This window comes from Zonotrichia albicollis, chromosome 7 (genome assembly GCF_047830755.1).
Source record: "Zonotrichia albicollis isolate bZonAlb1 chromosome 7, bZonAlb1.hap1, whole genome shotgun sequence".
Taxonomy (NCBI): Eukaryota; Metazoa; Chordata; class Aves; order Passeriformes; family Passerellidae; genus Zonotrichia; species Zonotrichia albicollis.
In genome coordinates this window covers 14456453-14479183 of record NC_133825.1, presented here as the reverse complement: position 1 = coordinate 14479183, position 22731 = coordinate 14456453, and the positions used below count along the sequence as shown (strand labels likewise).

The following is a 22731-nucleotide window of genomic DNA, read 5'->3' as shown; positions in this document are numbered from 1 at the left end:
TTCTGTCACTGAGAGAATCTGTGAAAAAGAATAAAGCAGAAGAAGCCAGAGGGAGTTAAAAGCTTTGTGAAGCATTCTTCTCAAATCCATCTGGGGTTGCCATGCTCTTGGAAAGGTGCCTTATGGAACTCTGGACACCTATGGGCAGATGAATGTTCTAAAATCAGTGCTGCTGGAATCCTGGGTGCTCCCCCAGCCCCTCGTGTATCGCTCCAGTGTGGTCTCCCATTTCTGTCCAGTGAAGGGCCCTGGCTGCTGGACCACCAGGGGGGATCCTGGCTGCAGGGCCTGGTGTGGCAGCTCTGAAACCCATGGGCAGAGCAGGGCAGAGCAGAGCAGGGGCACTCAGAGTGCCCAGGTCACTGTGCCCAGGTCAGAGAGGCACACAGGGACCTCACCACCCTGAGCTGTGACATCAGGCTGGACTTTGACAATGGGTGGCCAGGCTGCACTCGCCTGGATGGAAGCCACAGGGGCTGCTGCATCACAGCCTGCAAACCCCAATTTCCTCCTCCTCTAAATGACCTTCAGCTCCAAAAGTCCCCCCACCCCATCCCCAGCACCTTCTCCTGCCTTGACACCTCCCTTTTTGCCATTGCAGTGGCAGGGAAAGCCCTGACTCTACCAACAAGCTCCATCAATCCTTCCCTCGAAGAGAAAAACTGAAGGGGAGTGAGCAGTTCCCACATGATTGTACTGGTGGCACTCAAAGGTCTCCAAAATCCCTGAACAGAGAGATTTCCTGGGGCTGTGTGGGTCAAGAGGTCCCAGGTGTGACCAGTGAGCACCTGAGGGCCCTAATGAGCTTTAATGACCCTAATGAGCCTCAGCTGGGGTCTCCTTAGGAGATGATTTCTACTCCTGCAAAGCAGCCAATCCCCTGCCCTGTGAGCAAGGGGAAAATATGACTGGTGCTTGTGTGAACTGGTTAAAAACCACACAATTTTAAGGAACAAAATCAATTCTGCTCAGTTAATTTTGGGGTTTGAAAGGTTTGGAGCTATATAAATATATATTTACTGGCCTAGTTTTGGACCAGACACACACACATCTATCTATCTGTCTGTCTATCTATCTATGTCTATATACATATACATATATATATATATGTGTGTATGTATGTATATATATATATACAGACATGTATGTGTATATATATATATATATATATATATATAATTTTTAAGCCAGCCCACCTGAGCTGGTCTGTAAGGCAGAAATGCCCTTTCCCACCTGTATTTTTTTAAGCAGTTGTTCAGCAATTTCCTATGCAAGCATACACCTATGGATTTTGTGGAGGAAAACAGCCCACACTGGGGATGAGGCTGTGGTGAGATGTGAGATGTATAAAAAGAGCTACTCCCCCCCAGCCCTGTGAGCCCCCCACTTGCAAGGAGCTGTCCGAGTGCTTTGTGTTTCATTGTCTGGAGGTTGCCAGGCTGCACTTTCCAGGACAGCCTCCCTTTTGTCCTCCTTTGTCTTTATGTTTCTCCTTTCCTCTGCCTGGAACAAGCTGTGGAAAAGCCCCTGGTCTGGCTGGCTCCCGATGAGCTGTTGCTTGCTAAAGAGATTGGGTCAGGGAAAGGGGGAAAGTCTGAGCACAACAAAGGGACAGGAGCTGGGTTTGCATCTCAATCTGAGGCATTTCAAAGCCTGATAAGCTGAAAAAAAGACTTTGCTCTGTTAATGCACAATGATAATTTTGAGCAATTTTTGGAAAATGAGGCTTGGATCAACCTGGGGATGTTGTCTGGCCAAGTTCCCTGAGCCTGGTTTTGGCATGGGGAATGGATGCCTGACCTCTTTGCAGAGAGCTGCTGCTGATAGAGATTTCACGGTTTCTCTTGTGAATTTATCCCAGTACTTTGCTATTATAAAGAAATCTCCTCTTTCTACAGCTTCCCTCTATTACCTCTAAACCCAACCCCAGTTCAGTTAGAATTTAGTCACAGCCTTTTCTTTCCTCCTCTCTTCTTTTCTCATTTTGAATTTCAAGAGGCCTCAGGGGTCTCCCTTTTTCCTTCCTCTCTCACCTTCCAGGTCCTGTTTCCCAGATCTTGTTCTTTCCTTTCAAAACCCTTGATAACCCATTCCCCACTTAAGGCTTTGTCGCATCCTTGTTTTTCTGCCTTCTGGCTGCTGTGGGTAAAGGTCTGGCTTTGAGGAGCACACCCTGCTCCAGACACCAGCCTTGCAGTTATCCCAATCTCCTGCTGCTGAGGGCTTCCTTAGGCACTTGCTGAAATGAAAACTATCCTGGATAGTTTTTCCTTTCTTGAGATTAGAATGGTTTCTGCAATTCCTAGATGATGGTTAAAACCCCACTGTGCAAGTGAAGGTTTTCCCCTTCTTTCCCCCACTCCAAGCTCCATCCTCTCCCTTATTTTGTCATCTCAACAACTGCTAAGGAAACCTTTCTCATCTTGTCGATTGGCAATGCAACTGCTCTTTAATTCAGTCTTAAAAATAGATTTTAAAGTCACACTCTGCCCGTGCTATTGATTTGAATTTTGGATGAAGTTGTTGGCGCTTAAGCTCTGTGCTGCTTTAAAGCCTTTCTGCAAGGCTCAAAGAATGACACTGGCAGGGAGTACAGGAGCGTTGTGCACTCCTTGCTTAGAAATGGAGGGCATCAAACCAGGTTCCTTTAAAAGGCATTTTAAGTGAAATTAAGGCCCTGGAATTCCTTTGGGCAATGGTCCATTTAGGATAGAGCCACAGTGCCAGAAGCTGTTTGTCTGATGGTCAGTTCATGCTCTGATCAGTGCAGGACAGCCCCTCAAGAAATGCCTGAGCCAAAGCCAGCAAGGAGAGGAAAAGAGCCGAGCTGAGCTGAGGGAGCTGGAGAGATGAAATGGCACAGATGTGCCTGGAGCATGGCCCTCCCCAGCAGCTTTTCTTACACTTCAGTGTTCAAAAAGCTGAAAGCTGATGCTCAGGACTTTGGGATTGGGCTTGGAACTGCAGAGGGGATGAGCTCCCTTACTGGAACCCAGGCACTGGAGTGCCACAAACCTGCAGCCACATTGCTTCTCCTTCAGTTTGAATTAAATTATTTTGTTGTTGTTTCTTTGGTTTGGTTTTTAAAATTATTCTTGGACATGCTACAATGTAAAGAAGAGAACAGAAATAGGCTGGAGCACCACTGGCACAGTAATTGATATTTTACTCTTCCTCTTTTCCTTTAAAAAATATATGTAGACAACATGAACTTTTCAACTCTGTTGTTTGGGACAAACACTCTTTTATCCCCTTCTTTGGAGAGACATGCAAGTCCTGGGAACCTGGGCCAGTGATCCCTGCATTTTATTTATGTTTTTACAATTAAACAAGGCGCAGATAAGATTGACAAGGAAGATACAACTCAGGAGCATCCTGGGCAGCAGCTTCCAAAATCTTTGGGTGATGCAAAGAGCAGTAGGGTGTGAAGGCTGCTTTCCAGTGTGAGATTAATCCATAATAACCTGCTCACTGACATCAAAGGCACTGCTTGTTATTTCGTGAGGTGCAGGAGCTGGAGCGTTTGACAAAGCCCGGGCAGAATGATGAAGAATATTCCTGTCACATTTCTGCTTCTCTCCTTGTGCCAGCAAGAGGAACCCATCCTCGTTAAGGGTTTTGTTCCTGTGTGACAGTGTGTAGTTCAGAGCTAAAGCCGTGCCCAGCAGCGTTCATTATTTAATCTGCACTGCCCCCTCAGCCGTGTGAGCTCTGAGCAGTGCGCTGGGCAGTGGGGCCGAGCCAATTTGGGGCAGTCGGGCTCGGAGCTTCAAGGGTTTAGAGTCAAGAGCGGAGGCTGAGCTCCCTCTGTGGTCAGAGAGGGGAAACACCTTCCTGCGCAGGGAACGCTTTCCCAGCCGGGTTTGCTCTCCTGACAGCTCCAGTCTCGCCTCTTCAAGAGCAGAGCACGCTGTGCCCCCAGGGCTTTGCTGCTGGGAGCACTGGGAGAGATCCTGGGAGCACTTAACATTGCTCAGATCTAACTTTGCTTAATCTTACCAACACTGAAATCGTATTCAAATGAAACATAACCGAACTTACAATCAATATCCTTAAAAGTGCTGAGTACTACAAAATGTAACTTATTCTGATGCTATTAATACCAAAAGGCACTGAAAATGAACTAAACATGGTTGCAATAACAGCCTGATGGATTTACTGGAGGGATTGGAAAAGAGTGACAAATACTTTGACGCTATGTAATTTAACATTGAGAAAAACGCATGGTAGGCACAAATTTTATGGAATCGTAAGTTTACTAAGACCTTTTAATGTGCAATTGTACTGAAAGAAACAACAATGTAGAATTTGGCTAACTGTCCAACAAACCGGGAGCTTCTCGAGATTGTATTTAGTGTAACGGCATATGGTAAATGTTATCAGCATTTCTGTTAAAGAAATTCGATTGTGTTATGCTGCACATGATAAAAATAATGAGGCACTGGATTTACCGCTCTGAATCTCTCCAGTAACAATTCTCAGAGAAATCAGAGTTCACGAGAAACACAAGATTAACTTCAAAGAAGCATTTCAGCACATGTTTACGGCATTCTAGGACACGTTCCGTGAGGCTTCAGTAGCCAGGGGCAGTCAGAGCCCTTCGGCAAATGCCGGGGGTTCGCCCCGCCGCAGGGTTGGGGAGCCACGGGGGGCAGTGAGTTCGCCCGGGGCCAAGCGGAGCCGGCGGGCAAAGCCGAGCCCCGGGGGCGGGGAAGGCGCCGGTGGCAGCGAGGGAAAAGCCGAGCGGGGAGAGCCGAGCTGGGACCCGCCCGGGGCTCGGAGGCGGCTCCAGCCCAGGTGAGACCCGCGCTCGGTTGTGCCTCGCCGCGGGCGGAGGGGGCTGCGGTTGGGGGGGGGGGGTTCTGGTGAATTCCTTGTGCCGGTTTCCCCCCCTTGACAGCTGAGGAAAATGGAATTCACTGCTCAGTGTTTTTGAAAGGTCAATAATAATAATGGTCGTAATAGTAATAGGATAAAACGGGACAATATTTCCAGCGCTGGGTGCTCCTGGTCAACAGCGAAAGAACACACCGGGGTATACACACAATGTTCTATTTATACTGTTACCTCGCTGAGGTACATGCATATTCAGGTATTTAATGTATTATTCAGACCTTTTTTCGAACCTTCTGATGTTTTGGTACCTTCTTTGCCTGACTTCTTCACCCTCTTATCTGCATAACATCCTGGGTGTCACATCCATTTGTTTTATTTCTTCTTGTGTCTCCATTCTGTGTTTCACATCCTCTGGATAAGATTTATAGTATGTTCTCTTTAAATTTAGCATGATTGCCTCTAATTGTTCTCTGGTGCTCTGGTTTCTGTCACCGTTATTTTATCTCTTGGACAGGTTGGTCACTGGATGGCCTTCCACTGTTTTTAGTCGCGCAAAAGTCTTTTTCACATTGTTTTCCTCAGGTCTATTACACAGTACATTCATCACACTATCATTTCCATAGGTGATACATAGACACTACATTCATTACATTACAATTTCTATGGGCGATATGATGCCTACTTAAGCTGATAGATTATGTTATACTAACATGAAGCTAAAAAGAGTTAGAATCGATACTCTATCTAAATCATTATAATCACTGACAACATGCATAGGCTCATACGTAAATGCAAAAGCCAAAATTAGGGGGTCATTTTTCCCAAAGGCAGGGAGCCTCAGCGGCCGTGCCGGCGCTCGGTGTGCCCGGGCTCCGAGGCGCCGGGGCAGGGAATCATGCGGGGCACAATGGTGAGCAGCCCGGGGCTGCTGCGGCTGCTTCTCGCCCCTCGGCAGGCGGACTCCGAGCCGCAGCTGCCCCGGGCCAGCAGCAGCCGGCAGCTCGCAGGCGCTCTCAGCGCCCGGCCCGGCCCGGCCCGGAGCTGGGCTGCAGCGGCTGCAGAGCCACAGGGGCCGCGGCTGCGGCCACCGCAGAGCTGCCGGAGGCTGCGCTTGTCTCCGCACCTGCTGCCGCACCTCTGGGCAGCGGCGACAGCGCAGCCACAGCTGCCACCGCCCTCCTGAGCCCCCGCACGGCCGGCACCAGCAGCGACCTCTCACCGTGTCCCTTTCAGGCGGCTGCAAAGCTGTTCCCGAGGCCGAGCTCCCAAAGATCTGTCCACAGTCCTGATGAAGCTCCTGCATCCCTAGGAGGGACCAGCAGCCGCGGTTCCACACTTGCCTGGGGCCCAAGAAGCCTCTTGGCATAAGCAGGGGGATGCCACTTGCGAGCATGCAGTGAGTGCAGATGTGGAGAATGGATTCTGCACCTGGGATGGGAGTGTGAGGGAGCCCCTGCTCCCCAGGGCACAGGAGCAACGGGCAATGAATGCAAAAAGAACCTCAGAAGAATCCTGGGTGAGTACAGGGGCCACACACCCCTGTGGCCTCTAGGCAGGGGCCCGTGTCCCCTCCCAAGGCCAGGGCTGGCAGGTCTGTGGCTGTTTCCCGATGTCTGGAAGAGGCCTCGTGCTCTGCTGGGCCCCATCCATGGCTGGAAGCAAGAGCCCCAGCTGCCCCCAAGGCTGTGCAGTTCTCCTGCTGCAGCCTGTGGCCACAGCTGTGTCCCTGCCTGTGCCCACAGCTGTGTCCCTGCCTGTGGCCAGGCTCTTGGCTCTCTGGCTGCCAGCTGAGGGAGGCCCACACTGCCTCAGAGCTCCCTGCTCTGCTCCCTGGCCGTGGGCTGAGCAGATTGCAGGGCCGGCTCTGCTTCTGGCAGCCAGCAGCTCTTTCCTGCTCCAGGTGAACGGTTCAGGGCCCATCCCGTGGTCACGGCGGTGCTGATTCTGCTGCTCCTGGTGCTGGCACTGGCTTTGGGGGCGGCCGTGGCTGTGCTGGCAGGTAAGGGAGGGGCAGCAGCCTGGGCCCAGCCCCTCGGGGCAGAGCGGGCTCCCTGCTCCCTGCACAGGGGAATCCTCAGGTCTTCTCCTCTTCCCCCTGCAGCACCACAGGTTCCAGTCACACCTGTGACTCCGCTGTTGGTTCTGGGCTGTCCCCATGGCTGGCTGGGTTTCAATGCGGTCTGCTACGGCTTCTAACTGGATTGTGGCACGTGGGAGCAGGGTCAGGAACGGTGCTCCAAGCTCAATGCCTCCCTGGCCATTGCCAAGGATGAGGAGGCCATGGTGAGTGAGGGGCTGCGGGCGGTGTGGGCTGGCTGAGGGCAGCCTGGGGGCGCTCCTGGGCCGGGGTCGGTGCTCGTAGGGCCGGGGCTGCAGCCCTGGGCCGGAGCCTTGCAGGGAAGGAGCCCCGGCGTGCGGGGGCAGCCCCGGGCACGTGTCCCCCCGAGGGGCCGGGGCAGCTCCCACTCCTCTCTCCTGGGCAGGATTTGCTCTCCCGCCTCTGTGGGAACATCGATTTCTGGCTCGGGCTGCACAGACGGGGCCAGTGCCTGCACTGGGGGGACGGCAGCAGCTACAGCTCCCAGTGAGTGCCGGGGAGCCGGGCAGGGCTTGGGGGCACAGGCGCACAAGGGCTTCCCCTGGCAGCCAGCGCTGCCTCTGCTCCTCCCGGCAGGGTTCCTGTCCTTGGCAATTCCGACTGTGTGTACCTGGCTGACGGGAGATTCAAGAGTGAAAACTGCTCCAGTAAGCAGCTGTATGTCTGCAGCAAGGCCCAAGCTCCCCCTGTAATAGGGGCTGCACAAAGGACCTTCTCCACCCTGGGCAGTGCTAGCTTCACCTCTGAGCCCAGCACAGCGCTGTCCTTCCTCAGCTGCACCCTGTGCCTTGCACTTCCTCTCAGGGTCACCTCAGTGCCTCTCCATCTCCAGTGCCAGCACTGGACTGGGGCTGCAAAGGAAAATTCTCTGCAATCCATCCTGGCACCCATGCTGCCTGCAGTGAGTGCATTGCTCTCATGACACAGCGATCTCCAATGGGAAATCCAAATCTCCCTGGGCTCTTGGAAATCATCACGAACTGGCCTGAAGCTGACGCTTTTGGTTTGTCCTTGGAAGAGGAAGAAGAACCGCTGACACGTCTTGAGCAACTTATTTTCCAACTTTTGCCATCAGGCACCTGACCGTGAGGAAGGGTCTCTCAGCTGCTGGCTCTCTCTCTCTCTCTCTCTCTCTCTCTCTTTCTCTCTGTCTCTTTGCTTTGGATGTTGACAGTCACAGCTGCTGCTTGTGGAAGGGAATTCGCTGCCACTGCCACAACCCAGCCCAGAGCTGCTTCTCCTGCTGTGGGGCTGTGGGCTGAGCCTGTGCTTGTGAGAGCAGCCCCTGCACGGGCCCCTCAGTGTCACCCCTCAGTGCCGCAGGGCCCTGTCCCCCCTGCTCGGGTGCCCGGGATCCTGAGCTCGCCTCTCCCTGCCCTGCTCACACCCGGCTGCCGCTGCCCACAGCGCCCCTGGCGGTCGCGCCCGGAACTGCAGCGAGGGGAAAGCGCCGGGACAGGCCGGGCTGGGGCTGGGCCTGCTCGGGCAGCGCCGCGCTGGGGGGGTTGTGTGTTTTTTGTATTGAGACTGTTTTATACTTTGTTATTATTTGTGATAGTAATAAAAACTGATTTTCATATTCTGATATCTTTGCCTGATACTCCCTTAATTTCAGAAGTATAATAATCCAGAGGGAAAGGGTTTATATTTTCTTTTGCTAGGGAGGCTCCTGCCTCTCCTGTCTCGGCTGTTTTGATGGCCTAGAAAGGCTCAGGATAGCCTTGGTGGCAGCCCGCTCCCCAAAGGACGAAAGGAGTCTTCAGGTTTTTTCGGTCTTCAGTGTTTATTAATTCTTTATCTACAATATCTTCTCTCGGCCCGACAGAGATCCGCACAGCACGTCAGCCATGAGCACACTGCGTGCCCTCGGGGCGGTCAGTTATCTTTATACCCAAAACTACGTATAAGATATTTACCTTTTCCCCCCAATACCTTTCACCCTTATTGACAAGTGTACCTTTAGTAAAAACCAATCCCAAAGTGCCACCACCACAACAGAAGATGGAAGACAAGAAGAAGAAGGACAGGACACGCCCCAATTCCTCCATCTTGTCTCCCTAACACCCCCCTGTACCGAAATTCTAAACCCTGTGTTTCACACCATAACCAATCCATCTCTTCACCATTTATCCCCTGTGATTCTCCCATCCTCATACAGATGATGTTTCCTGTGCTGGGTCAAAGTCCAACCACCAGACACTTCTGGCCATGTTCCAGGACCTCCGAGCCCCCCAAGGGTTGTCTCAGTGTCTCAGCACATCAGGCCTGCTGTGCTGAGATCCCACACCTGCCTTCCTTAGCAGATCCCTGTCTTTTAAACCAAAACACCCCCATCCCTCTGTGCCACTGTGTGCGGAGAAGGGAGGGAGGGAATCGGGGATAAAGTGAAGCCTAGGAAGGAGAGAACAGTGTAGGGAAGGTGCATTTTTAGGGTTTGGCATACCTCTCATTTTCCTGCTCTGATTTGTTTAATAATAAATGCAATTAAAATTGTCCCTGCAGCCCTTTAGTATGTGGTTGAAATAAAGCCCATCAGAACTCCATACAACACACCCTTCCTGCCTTTCAATCATCTACTGCTCTCGGTGGCTGGAGTGTGTGACTGTGCTTGCTTGTATCCCTGGGCACAGAGCTGGGCACAGCAGCACACAGAGTGCCCATGGCAGAGCAGGACGTGTGCCCTCACACCTGGGCACAGCACACACACACAGTGCCCATGGCAGAGCAGGACGTGTGCCCTCACACCTGGGCACAGCACACACGGGCACACAGGGCCGGGCGCACTCGGGCAAAGCTCTCTGGCACAGCTCTCCTGGCCCCGATGCCCCGGGCTCTCTCCTCGTGGGACCGTCACACGGTGGGCACTGGGACATTGTGGCACCATTTAAAGAGCCCCCTCTGTGCCTTTGGGCTGGGGACACACAGGCCTGTGCTAAGGGAAAGGTCAGAGAGAGACCAGGCTGGGTTCTGCTGCTTGCCTCTCACCCTGCAAGGGCCAAACTGAGCCCGCTTTGCTGTCCTGTGTTCCCCAGAGCCTGGGGAGCTCGAGGGAGAGCATTGGGAAGGTTGGTTGAGGGTCACTGCTGGTGCACAGCACTCGGGGCATTTTTCACCCCTTGCATTCCCATGGGCTGTTGGGTCAGGAACTCACAACAGCCTGAGCCCACTGCCTCAGCAGCTTGTGTTCTGTCCAGGGGCCCTTTCACTCCTTACCTGGGCAGGGGAACGTGTGGCTCTGGTGCTGGGGAGGGCAGCTCACAGTGCCCTGGGGACAGGGAAAGGAAAGCTCCAGGCCTCTCTGCAGGGGGACAGGGACTTTGAAACAAAGGTGTTCATCAAGATTTCATCTTGGACTGAACGGGGGAAAGGTGTCTGTGTTATGCATGGAAATTCGAGCGGAGAAAAACTGCAATTTCTAATAAAGAATTCTCATCAATGTACGGTCTCCGGTTTTCTAAAGAAGTTTTCGTTCAGTCAGACAGAAAATCACTTTCTGATCTACAGCTGTCAGTGCTGACTTAAAGTACACTTTTACAAGGCATATATTTATCTTTCTGTGGTCCCATGTGTTTTCTGATGTGTAAACATGCTGACAGGAGCTACTGCCAGTGCCACAGCAAGAGTTTTAGGGTTAGCTGCTAACCCTAACCATAACTCCTGGCCAAGAGTGGATTTGCTGTTTCTGATACTGCTGAATTATTCCATGGCTCCCCTGGAGTCCAGAAACTTCTGCTAGAAACTTTCTTATAAAAACAATTGCAGTCTTTTCTAGGGATCTTTTCCTTTGGGATCCTCCTAACAGTTCTGAGTGAGCTCCCTGGCCTCACTACATCTGTCTGTTTCTCAATTCAGCTCTCAGGTAGAAGGATCCTTCCAAGCCAAAAGGATTTCTGAAGCAGTCCTAAGCTGCAGCCCCTGGGTGCCTTCAGGCCATCCATCCAAAAGGAAAAGTGGCTTCTGGACCCTGAGAGAGCCCAGTGATCTGTTGGCAGCAGAAATCAGGAATGGAGAAGGTGATTCCAGCTCTGCTGGGTGCTGTTCCTCCCCATTAGACAGGAGAGAATCAAGCACATTCCATCAGCCTTTGCTTCCTCAGGACATGAAATCCCTGAGGAGACAAGGCCACCTCAGGGCCATCAGATCCCACCTGAGAGAAGGAAATGCTAAAACCTCACCATGGTCTCAGCCACTAAAATGAGGAACTTTTCTTGTGGGTCCCCAATACCATTTCCAACAAAGCCCAGCTGGTGCTGAAAATTGCATTCACATTCAGGGGGCAAAACCAATAAGGAATCAAAGACATCTGAGGTAAAATGAGGGTTCCATGAAAGTAAAATTTCTCTTTGTTTTCAACAGAGGCTGATTCTCATCTTTTAATCCCAAACCTTCTCTGACAATTAAAAGAACATTAAATGCAGAAACACTTTAGTTCCAACTTGAAATATTTGGTTTTTGGCAATTCTATTTGTACATGAAGTGTGGCTGGATGAACACTACTGTAGTGGTTTTGGTTTGTCAAGTTCATATTTCTTTAATTTTGAGATTTTTAAATTAATGTGTTGGTGAGTGTGGTGGGTTTTACTGTTGGTTAATTACTAAGGTATTTATTTTTTGTTGTGAGGTAGGATTAGGAGAAAGGTAAAGTAGTTTTAAAACTTTAAAGAGTATAAAATTTTATTGAAAGTAACTGAAAGAAAAAAAGTAGTAAGAATTAAAATAAACTTTTCAGAACACTTTTCTTTCCTTTACTTTTTTTTTTTACTGATAATGTCAAGAAACTAAACTTAAAATTTCTATTTACTTTATTACTTTTAAAATTTTTTTTTAGTTTATTTAGGGAGAGAATTCTTTTTTGTTAAGGCTATGGAGACTCCTTTATAAGACGAAAGAATACAGTTTTTTTGTGGTTTTTTATTTTCTTATGGATAGTAGTTTTTTGCGGAACTTTGCTATTGTGAAGTTTTTCTTATTTTTATTATCTTTTTAATAGTTTGTTGGTGGACTATGTTGATTTACAGGGTATTGTTTTGAAGATAAGTTGTTTAAAGTAGAAGCTTTTATTATTTATTTTTAAAATTATTTTCATCTCTGGTAACAGATTTTTTTTTTCTTTTCTTGGAAGTATAGGATTATTTTTCTTTATTTTTGTTTCAACTTTTTATGGGATTAGTTATTTTTATATTAGTTTATTTTAGTATGGAGGTGTTATTATTTGAAGGAGGTTTGATATTTTTTGAATACTTTCATTTTTCTATAGTTTAATGTGTTATAGGAAAATAAGGTTTTTTTCTTCAAAGTTTATAAGAGGATTTCAGTTTTAAAATTAAGGTATTGTTCCCTTTTTTTAAAATTTGGGATTTAACTTCTTTACTGATTTTGATGGTTGTATGTTGTTTTTTTATATGCTTGTATCTTGGCTTGTTTTGTTTTTCTTTTACTTGAGGGAGGATTGAAGTATTGAAAGGGTTAGCATTTTGTTTGGGGTCTATGTGACGGGACGCTGCAGCTGGGACTGTGATAGGATTGGTTACATGATTGTTCTCTAATTTTTCGCAGTTGTATTCTCACGGCAGTTTCACTGTGTGGGTTGTGGGCTGTTGGGGTTTCGGTTCCAGCTGCACTGGCGGAAGGGATTTGCTGATGAGATCTCACAGCCGCACTCAGCCCTGCTCCTTTCTGGTTTCTGCAGCTTCCTCCCGTTCCTGCCCTGATCTGCTGGGCCCGGCCAGAACAGAACGGGGCCGATGGGGGGAAGGAGCCCGGCCCGGGGGAACGGGTCCCACCCGGGGCAGGGCTGCCTGGCCCGGCCCAGCCGAGACGGGGGCTGGGCCCGGGGCTGCCACCTCCTTGCCGACTGGGAATGAAAGAAAGAGGAAGTTCCTGGGTTTTTTCCTCTTTAACCTGTGTGTTTCAGAGCTGTGTCCAGCTTCTCAGCGGTTCAACAGAAATTTTCCTCCTATTGCAAACCACAACAATTTCTGATGCACACAAATTCTAAGACTACTACTACAAAGTGCAGAAATTACTGAAAATTCTCTTCTACTGGCAGTAAGAGTAAACATGTCTAAAGGTTTCTTTGTGTGCAGAGTAGCTACAATGAATGGTTCCAGCATCAAAATCAACCGCAAACCAACGATTTCAGAAAAGGTATTGAAGAAATTAAAGCTGTATTTCAGATCTTTTCTCAGTCACACTTTTGTGGTAGATAGGGACAGGTGATCGGGAGATCACGCGATGTGACGGAAAGCGGCAGGATTCCTTTTCCCCTAGTCCCCTAAGATAAGAGATCACTCTAGGAATGTAACTAGGAATGTAGCCCCCCTAACAATAGTAGTGCTAGTAACTTTCCACTCCTTACTAACCATAGATAGTACTGCAGACCCCCTCTGACGTAGAGAAGCCCCTTAGACTATAAAACCCCACGAGATGAGACAATAAAGGCCTTTGACCGTCTGCCACATTGGTATCTGCGTTCTCTCTGCCCGAGCGACCCTGGTGAGTTTGGGTCGCTGTGCTGCTCCTCGAAACCAGGTCGCCCTGCCTTATATCAGAAGGCAACAAACTGGTGCCAAAACCCGGGAGGGAGCTCGGGTAACGGGATTCGCTTGAATGAGAGACAGCGGCTGCAGCGGCTGGACTGTCTACAGCGTAGGGGGGACGCCCCCGGGACCGGCAATCCTCATGGAGGCCATTGCATAGGTCGTAAGTTCGATTCATGAGCAATGGGGAATTAAATGTAAGCTCAGGAATTTTAATCTTGCTATCGCAAGGCTCCGAGAGCTGGGGACGATCGAATGTCCGGCAGATATATTACATTCGGAAGTGTGGGAGAAATGCACTGCCGCCTTAGCAGAGGATACTAAGTCCTCAGGCAGTGGTAAAAGCCTCAAAGCGTGGGGGAAAGTAGAAGAGGCCCTACCCAAGGCAATAGAAGAACAGGAGACGCGGAAAGCCGTGCGTACATGTTTATTAGCTACACCAAAGCTGGGGGTGGAAGCAGCGACGCAAACCGCCTCTGAGGGCGATCTGATTGAAGGCGGGAATACGCGGGGGCCGGGCACGTTCCACCCCTCCCTGAGCCCAAGCCCAGACCCCCCGGAGCCCCCAGGAGACCCCCCCCGACCCTCCCGCAGAGCCCGCCGGGTCCCAGCCCCCCCTCGGAACCTTCCGAAAAATCCGCGGTTTCTCTATCTGTCCCTCCCCTGCCAGTCGCCGATCCAGCGCAGGAGGCAAAGCAGCGCCCACGGTCCTTTTGGGGGGAACTTGCGGAAGAAGCCCAAGATGCCGAGAAAACGGCTAGCATGGACACGCGGGCGGCGCCGCTGCCTCCGTGCACGGCAAAACATGGCGCCGGTGACCCAGGGGATGGGCGGAGTGTGCGAGTCCACGGTGGGATAACCCCGGAGGCGCGAGTCGTCACAGATGCACATGCGCGGGAGACCAGCACAGAGCGCATGCTCAGTCTAGAGCCGCGGGTCCCCGCAAGCGCGCATGCGCGGGGGAGCGACAAAGAGCGCATATTCGATCAAGAGCCGTGCCCAATGCTGCTACCATATAAGGGAGAGATCCCTCCCTCTGGGAGGCAGGGCAAGCCCAGGGGGTGGGAGCAGCACCACCCGCGAAGGGAGGAGAGGGGTCGAAGCCGCACAAAACGGCACGGAGCGCTGGAAACGTACCGGCAGTCAACTTCTGGCTCAGAGTCAAGTAATAGCTGCTCATAGCTGCTCAGACAGCTCAGAAGAGCCGACTGAGCCCGGCTTGGACTTGGAATCCGAGAGAGCAGAGTTAATGCGGTTTCAAGCAAAACCGAATAAAGCTTTAAGCAATATCGGGAAAAAATCGCAACACAAACTCACCAATCGGGGAAAAATAAAAATAGCTTGTGCGGACTGGGCACCGGCAGCCACAATACACGCTTTTCCGGTGAGGGTCACCGGGGCACAGGGGAACCAACAAAGGGCATATACCCCAGTTAACCCAAAAGATGTGCAAGCGATTGTCAAAGCGATTTCAGAAAAAGGGATCAACTCAGCTGTAGTATCCTCTCTTGTGGATGGCCTTTTTAGCAATGACGATCTGCTCCCTTTTGATATTACGCAAATAAGCCGCATGCTTTCTGATGGGGCGGGGCTGATTGTATTTAAGCAGGAGTGGCAGGATTATTCTACGACTGCATTAGCCCAGGCTTCTGGGGAAGGGCAGCAACTGCACAGCTCGAGCCTGTCCAGACTGCTAGGGAAACATGACCAGGTGGCTACACCACAGCAGCAAGCCGCACAACTGTGAGCTGAGGAAGTCAGGGCAACAACTCAAGCTGCCAGAGAGGCCATACGTGCCGCCTCTCGGGGGATAGCCAAGCCAGCTCCATGGTCTACCATAAAACAGGGAGAGAGTGAAAGCTTCATGTGGTTTGTCGATCGCCTGCAAATAGCACTAGACACCTCTGCCCTGCCTGTGGCGGCAATGGGACCCGTGGTGGCCGACTGCCTGCGACAGCAGTGTAATTCCATCACGAAAGATATCTTGCGCTCCCTGCCGGCTGGGGCCAGCTTGGCTGACATGATTAAACATGTCGTAAGAGAGGAACAACTGACACCCATTCAAGCAGCCGTCCACACCCTAACTAGTTCAATGGCTTGCTTTAAATGTGGTCAGGCAGGCCATGTCGCAGCAAGCTGTCCCCAGCCGGCACAGCTTTCCCTGGCAGCACCCCCACTCCAAGCACGCCCGAGAGGGATCTGTTGGAGCTGCGGGAAGAGAGGACACCTCGCTAGGGACTGTAGATCCCGGCCCCAGGGAAACGGGAGAGGGAGGGGGTGCGTGGGCCATACTCAGCCTCCTCCTGCTGCGAATGCGAGATGGCCCATCTATGCCTACCCCCAGTGGGGCAGGGGGCCCTCATACCCCATGCCCCCACAGGGAGCAGTCAGTTTCACACCCCTGCCAGCAGCACGATGCCAGAGTTGTGCAGCACCACCAGCAGTACTTTCGCATCCTCCACCGCCACAAGACACGCTGGTGCCACAGGGCCAGCAGGGGACGCCCCAGAGCAGGACCCCTGGGTGGCCCTGGCCATGAAAATAGGGAAGGAGCCCCTAATGGTGTGGGGGACATGCTGCCTTTATGGCAGTCAGGATCCCCACGTCATAGGGGACAGTTTTGGGTGGACACGGGATCAGACTGCACGATTTCTCCCCAAGCGCATTGGCCCGGACATTGGCAATTCAAAGAAGTCCCTCCAGTGAACGGAGTGGGAGGGCAGTCCTGGGCGTGGAAAAGCACCCAGCTGGTGGCTATAACACTTCACACGAAAAAGGGACCAGAGCAGACAGTAGCAATCTATCCCTACATTTTGAAAAATTCTCCACCCCTGATAGGAAGGGACGTCCTTGCTATGCTAGGAGTCAGGATCACAAATTTATCATGAGGGCCACTGCCGTACACCCCCCACTGCCAATCAAATTGATTTGGAAATCATCAGACCCCGTATGGGTCGAGCAGTGGCCCCTGTCAGAGCCTCGTGTGGCAGCCTTTGCTGGAACTGGTTGACCGTGAACTACAAAAGGGTCACATAGAACCCTCCATCAGCCCATGGAACACCCCTGTATTTGTGATCCCCAAAAGGTCTGGAGAAGGTTATCGCCTCATCCATGACCTGAGAGAAGTGAACAAGACAATCCGACCCATGGGTCCAGTTCAGACACTGCTACCCATGAATTCAGCCATCCCCGCAGGGCAGCCGTGCACAGTACTGAACATCAAAGACTGTTTCTTTTCCATACCCCTGCACCCTGAGGACAGAGAACGATTCGCCTTTTCAGTTGTGTTCCCAAATGGCAAGAGGCCCAACCTCCGCTTCCAATGGAGAACATTACCACAAGGTCTAGTAGACATCCCGGCCATATGCCAAATCACCGTGCACAGAGCACTGTTGCCAGTCCGACACTCCTACCCCGCTGCAACCATCATTCAGTACATGGACGACATCCTAGTCGCTGCACCATCGGCAAGCCAAGTGGATCACCTGGTGTCCACAATCAATGAAATCCTCCAGGCCAACGGCTTCGAGATCACGAGCGCAAAGATCAAGAGAGGACCCTGCGTGACCTTCCTGGGAGTGGGAATCATAAGCTCCTACGTGACCCCCCCCAAGGTGAAGGTCCGTCGAGACATCAAGATGCTCCACGACGTGCAACGCCTGGTGGGATCGCTGCAGTGGCTTCGCAACATCGTCCTAATTCCTCCCAAGGTCATGGACCCTTTATATGACCTCCTGAAAGGAAAGCACCCCTGGGAACCCAAGGAGCTGACACCGCAAGCAACGAGTTCCCTCGACTTCATCAAAAGCCAGATGTCCACTGGCACACTTGCCAGGTGGAACCCAGCCATGCCGCTGGACCTATACGTCCACTTTACACCGAAGGGGGGAGTGGGAGCACTGGCCCAAGGACTTTCTGAAAAATTCCAACCAATCCAATGGGTGGTCCTCGGAAGACCCGCTCGTGCATTTTCCCCGGGAATTGAATGCATCGCTAACCTCATCATGAAAGGCAGGAAACTCGCCTTGAAACACCTAGGAACCGAGCTGACAAGAATCCACCTTCCTTTCCGCAAGCAACCGACCACGGAGTCAGCCACAATATCGGAGCACCTAGCCCTTGCTCTCACCGGCTTCGGAGGAGAAATCTCCTACTCTGCCAGACCATGGTCAGACATCCCGCTGACCAATGGTCAGCTGCTGACCATTGTCGACATGGACATACCGCCAAAGGTCAAGGACCGACCGCAGCCAGGACCAACGGTCTTCACAGACGCTTCCTCCATGAGTTCAACCGCAGCAGCAGTGTGGCAGGCAGGAGAACAATGGCATTGCGTCAAAGCATGCGACCCCACACTGTCAGTGCAACAACTGGAGGCAGCAGCAGTCGTCTTGGGGTACAGACTCTTCCAAGATGAACACCTCAACATTGTAACGGACTCTATGTTCGTGGCAAGGCTCTGCCTAGCCATGGCAGGACCAGGTGTGTCGAGATCTGCAGCAGCCCTAATGCTGGAAGAAGCACTCTCCTCGCGACAGGGCGCCATGTCAGTCATTCACGTTAACAGCCACGACCCAGTCAAATGTTACTTCCAGACCGGCAACGACAAAGCGGACGCCGCAGCAAAAGGCGTATGGACATTGCAGGAAGCTCGTCAGCTGCACGAGTCGCTCCACATCGGAGCCAAAGCACTGGCGAAGAAATGCGGAATCTCGACAGCAGACGCAAAACACGTGGTAGCCACCTGCCCTCATTGCCAGAAGTCACCCCTATGGACCTGTGGAGTCAACCCGAGAGGTATCAAGCCTTCAGAGATCTGGCAGTCGGACTTCACCTGGTGTCAACTGCTGAAGCCCCGAGCATGGCTTGCAGTGACAGTGGACACTTATAGCGGAACGATCATAGCCACACAGCACCACAAAACTAACTCCAAGGCCACAATTCAGCACTGGCTGACAGCCATGGCTTGGCTTGGTATCCCCAAGCAGATCAAAACTGACAACGGTTCCAATTTGACCTCCAAACCAGTGCAAGAATTCGCCTCAAAATGGGGCATCACATTAGTGCAAGGTATCCCATATAACAGTACCGGGCAGGCCATAGTAGAGAGAGCAAATCAGACCCTGAAAACCAAACTAGAAGTATTGGCGAAAGCAGAGGGCTTTTCCAATTCCATTCCCCCAGGAGATCAGGCGCGTATACTAGCAACCGCTTTGCTAGCACTGAATCAGTTCCCTAGGGGAGATGAAACAAACAGTCCCGTTCAAAAACACTGGGCCACTCGAACGCTAGAGGAGGGCCCACAGGTGGTAATTAGAAATGAGCTAGGCGAATGGAAACGGGGCTGGAGGCTGATGCTCACGGGGCGAGGGTATACAGCTGTCAAAAAGGATGGCAAAATCAGGTGGTGTCCACTTAAGTCAATCAAGCCCAACCTTCACAATGAGCAGAATGAGACTGAGGAGAGTTGCGAGTTTCTGTTTACAGGACATGCTCGTGGGGCGTCCTTGTGATGCCTACATCCCCGTTCCAGTGGAAAGTGACAGACCACCAAGCCGCCAGACAGCGCCCGAGAGACCTGCACGGATGAGACCCAAGCATCAAAGGTGTTTCTCTGTGATTTTGCTTTTGGGGCTTGTTGCCAGAGGGCGAGTCAGCCCAGACCACTACCCCCATCGGGCATTCAGGTGGGTCATGCGACACCTTAGTAGTGACAAGGTGCTCAAAGAAATCACCACAACAAAGACCCCATCCTTCGTGCTCTGCATTACCAACTGTTTCCAGGACAACCAAAGGTAGACCCCTATTCCCCACACACCACACACATGTACTTATCCTACTGGTGCCCAGCTTCAAACCCAGGAAAAAGCTACTGCAACCATCCAGGGTGGGGATATTGTGGGCACTGGGGCTGCGAAACCATTGTTACAGATGCCAGACCGTCAGAGCCTGGGTGGGAGCCACAAGAGCCCGACAAATTCTTACAGTTCACCTGGGCACCCACCGGCTGCAAAACACCCGTCTTCCTCCTGGGAAGTTTCTATCGAAACCATCATAAAATCCCTAAATTTCGGAAATGCACTGACTACAACATGACGGTTTTGCAGCCAGATCACTGTAGTTGGGCCATAGGCAGAACGTGGACAGTAGTCCTTCAAGGGTCAAAAGAGAGGATGAATGTGCGAATTATCAGGCTCCAACCGTCAGCACCCCGAGCGGTCAGACCCAACAAAGTGATTAAAAGCGTGCAGAAAGGGAGAAACACGACCTACCCCAAAGCCTTGCCCACAAAGGTCACCAATATCCCGACCGGCCATGTGAAAGCCTTTCAGACAGGCCGCTCAGCCGGGTCGGACTCAGACCCAATCCTTTGCATGCTAGAAGCTACCTTTCTATCCCTGAATGAATCCAACCCTAACCTAACCGAATCCTGCTGGCTTTGTTACGATGTTAAACCCCCCTTTTATGAAGGAGTCGCCTTAAACACTCCCTTCAGTTACTCCACAGCCGATGCCCCTCACCAGTGCAGATGGGAAACCCCTCGGAAAGGAATCACCCTGAGCCAAGTCACAGGCCAGGGCAGATGCTTTGGCAATGCAACCCTAGCTAGGCGGAAAGGCAAAGTCTGCACCAAAGTTGTCAAGCCCAACAGGAAAAACAATAAATGGGTAGTCCCATCCGCACCTAGGATGTGGGTTTGCCAGCGATCCGGAGTGAGTCCCTGTGTGTTCCTTGCCAAATTCAATGACTCTAACGACTTTTGTGTTTTAGTTCTGATTGTTCCTAGGGTCCTGTACCACTCAGACGAAGAAGTGTACCACCTTTTTGAGGAACCCAGCCGGCTCCACAAAAGAGAAGTAATAACAGGTATAACTGTCGCAATGCTGCTCGGCCTAGGAGCAGCCGGAACGGCCATGGGTGTCTCAGCCCTAGCGACCCAGCACCAAGTACTGTCCCAGCTGCAAATGACAGATCGATGAGGACCTGCAAAAGATCGAGAAATCCATTTCCTTCCTAGAGAAGTCAGTCTCCTCTCTCTCGGAAGTGGTCTTGCAGAACAGGCGAGGACTGGACCTCCTGTTCATGCAGCAAGGAGGCCTGTGTGCTGCCTTGAGAGAGGAGTGCTGCTTCTATGCAGACCACACAGGAGTCGTTAGAGACGCCATGGCAGAACTCCAAAACAGACTGGCTCAGAGGCAGAAAGACAGGGAAGCCCAACAGGGTTGGTTCGAGTCCTGGTTCAATCAATCACCATGGCTAACCACCCTAATTTCTACCCTAATAGGTCCATTGGCAATGCTACTTTTAGCTGTTACCTTCGGACCTTGCCTGCTGAACAAGCTGGTCTCATTCGTTCAGACCTGCCTGGAATGGGCCAACATCCTGTTCATAGGCCGGCAACAAATGCTGTGAATTCAACCAGGGAACACTGCCAGTCACAAGATTTTCTAAACTTGCCTGGCAAAAACTTACTCAGGTTTACCAAACCCCTTTCCCTTGTCGAATTACAACCTTATACCTAATTTCAGTGCCTACGTGTATGACTACCTCATTCATTTGTGAAAAAGGGGGGGGAGATGTGGCAGATAGGGACAGGCGATCGGAAGATCACACGATGTGACGGAAAGCGGCAGGATTCCTTTTCCCCTAGTCCCCTAAGATAAGAGACCACCTTAGGAATGTAACTAGGAATGTAGCCCCCCTAACGATAGTAATGCTGGTAACTTTCCACTCCTTACTAACCATAGATAGTACTGCAGACCCCCTCTGACGTAGAGAAGCCCCTTAGACTATAAAACCCCACGAGATGAGACAATAAAGGCCTTTGACCGTCTGCCACATTGGTATCTGCGTTCTCTCTGGCCCGAGCGACCCTGGTGAGTTTGGGTTGCCGTGCTGCTCCTCGAAACCAGGTCGCCCTGCCTTATATCAGAAGGCAGCACACTTTCAAGATGAGTCACAAAAACTAACCTTCTGCAGGCAGTAACAGAGGTTACATTGCACTGTGAGACTTGGTTTTTTCAAGGAGTAGAAGGAGGAGCAGAATCTTCGCAAAGCTTTGCCAACTCTCTGTCCTCTCACAGTAACAACCTTCAGTACTACTGACAGTATGCTGCCACAAGATCAGATTGGAAATCAATGTGAGAAACGACCCTCTCTTTAAAAATTAAAAAAGGTTTATTAAACCTAGACCAAAATTAAAACAAAGGACCGAATACGGAAAAACCACAGCTCTGGGAGCCCTGCCCTGCATCCGCCGTGGTTTGCAGCCTGGCAGCTCGGTGACAGAAGTGGCTGCTCTCCCTTTCGTGCCCTCGGTGCTGCACAGGCAGCCCTGGCCCTGCCAAAGTCTGTCAGTGCTGACAGCCGTGCTCGCTGTCCCTCGGTGAAGATGCTTTCGTGCACCTTGGCGGGAGGGCAGGCGGTGCCAGCCGCGCCTCTCCGTGCCCAGCCTGCCCTTCCCGCAGTGCCCCGACTGCTGGGGCTGCTGCAGGGGCAGGGAAAGGGCAGCGTGGGCTCACATGGGAGTAACAGCAGTGTACAGCTGAACAGCCACGCAATAGCTGCCTCTGAATGCTGAGGGGCAGCTCTCACATTGCTCCAACATAACAACATAACAACAGCACTCACAGAGAAAGAGACATGCAGGCAGGAAGTGGTAAAAGGGAGGGGAAAAACAAAGCACACACTCAGCGAGTGTTTGATATTTTTGTAACTTTTCCTGTTTTCTTTGCAGAGTTGCGGACTTGCTTCTTTCCGTTTGTTATTGCCCCAACCACAGACTCTGTATCCTGTAGCTGCTGTGTGGTGAGTAACTACAGGAAAGGAAAGGAAAGGAAAGGAAAGGAAAGGAAAGGAAAGGAAAGGAAAGGAAAGGAAAGGAAAGGAAAGGAAAGGAAAGGAAAGGAAAGGAAAGGAAAGGAAAGGAAAGGAAAGGAAAGGAAAGGAAAGGAAAGGAAAGGAAAGGGAAGGGAAGGGAAGGGAAGGGAAGGGAAGGGAAAGGGAAAGGGAAAGGGAAAGGGAAAGGGAAAGGGAAAGGGAAAGGGAAAGGGAAAGGGAAAGGGAAAGGGAAAGGGAAAGGGAAAGGGAAGGGAAAGGGAAGGGAAAGGGAAGGGAAAGGAAAGGGAAAGGAAAGGAAAAGAAAGGAAGAAAGAAAGAAGAAGAAAAAAAAGGGGATGGGGGAAGAAAGAAAGAAGCAGCTTTGCCTTCTTCTCATAAAACAGAAGTAAATTAAACACTTGCACCCCTGTCACAGCA

The 22731-nt window shown here is 51.3% G+C and overlaps 1 long non-coding RNA gene across 1 annotated transcript; it reads left to right on the top strand.

Moving 5' to 3' along the window:
* Window positions 1-3377: 3377 nt before the first annotated feature.
* On the top strand, window positions 3378-7440 carry LOC141729634 (uncharacterized). Its single transcript, XR_012581038.1, has 3 exons — window positions 3378-4797; window positions 6070-7119; window positions 7320-7440. It is a non-coding gene; the product is annotated as an uncharacterized LOC141729634 (long non-coding RNA).
* Window positions 7441-22731: the final 15291 nt, after the last annotated feature.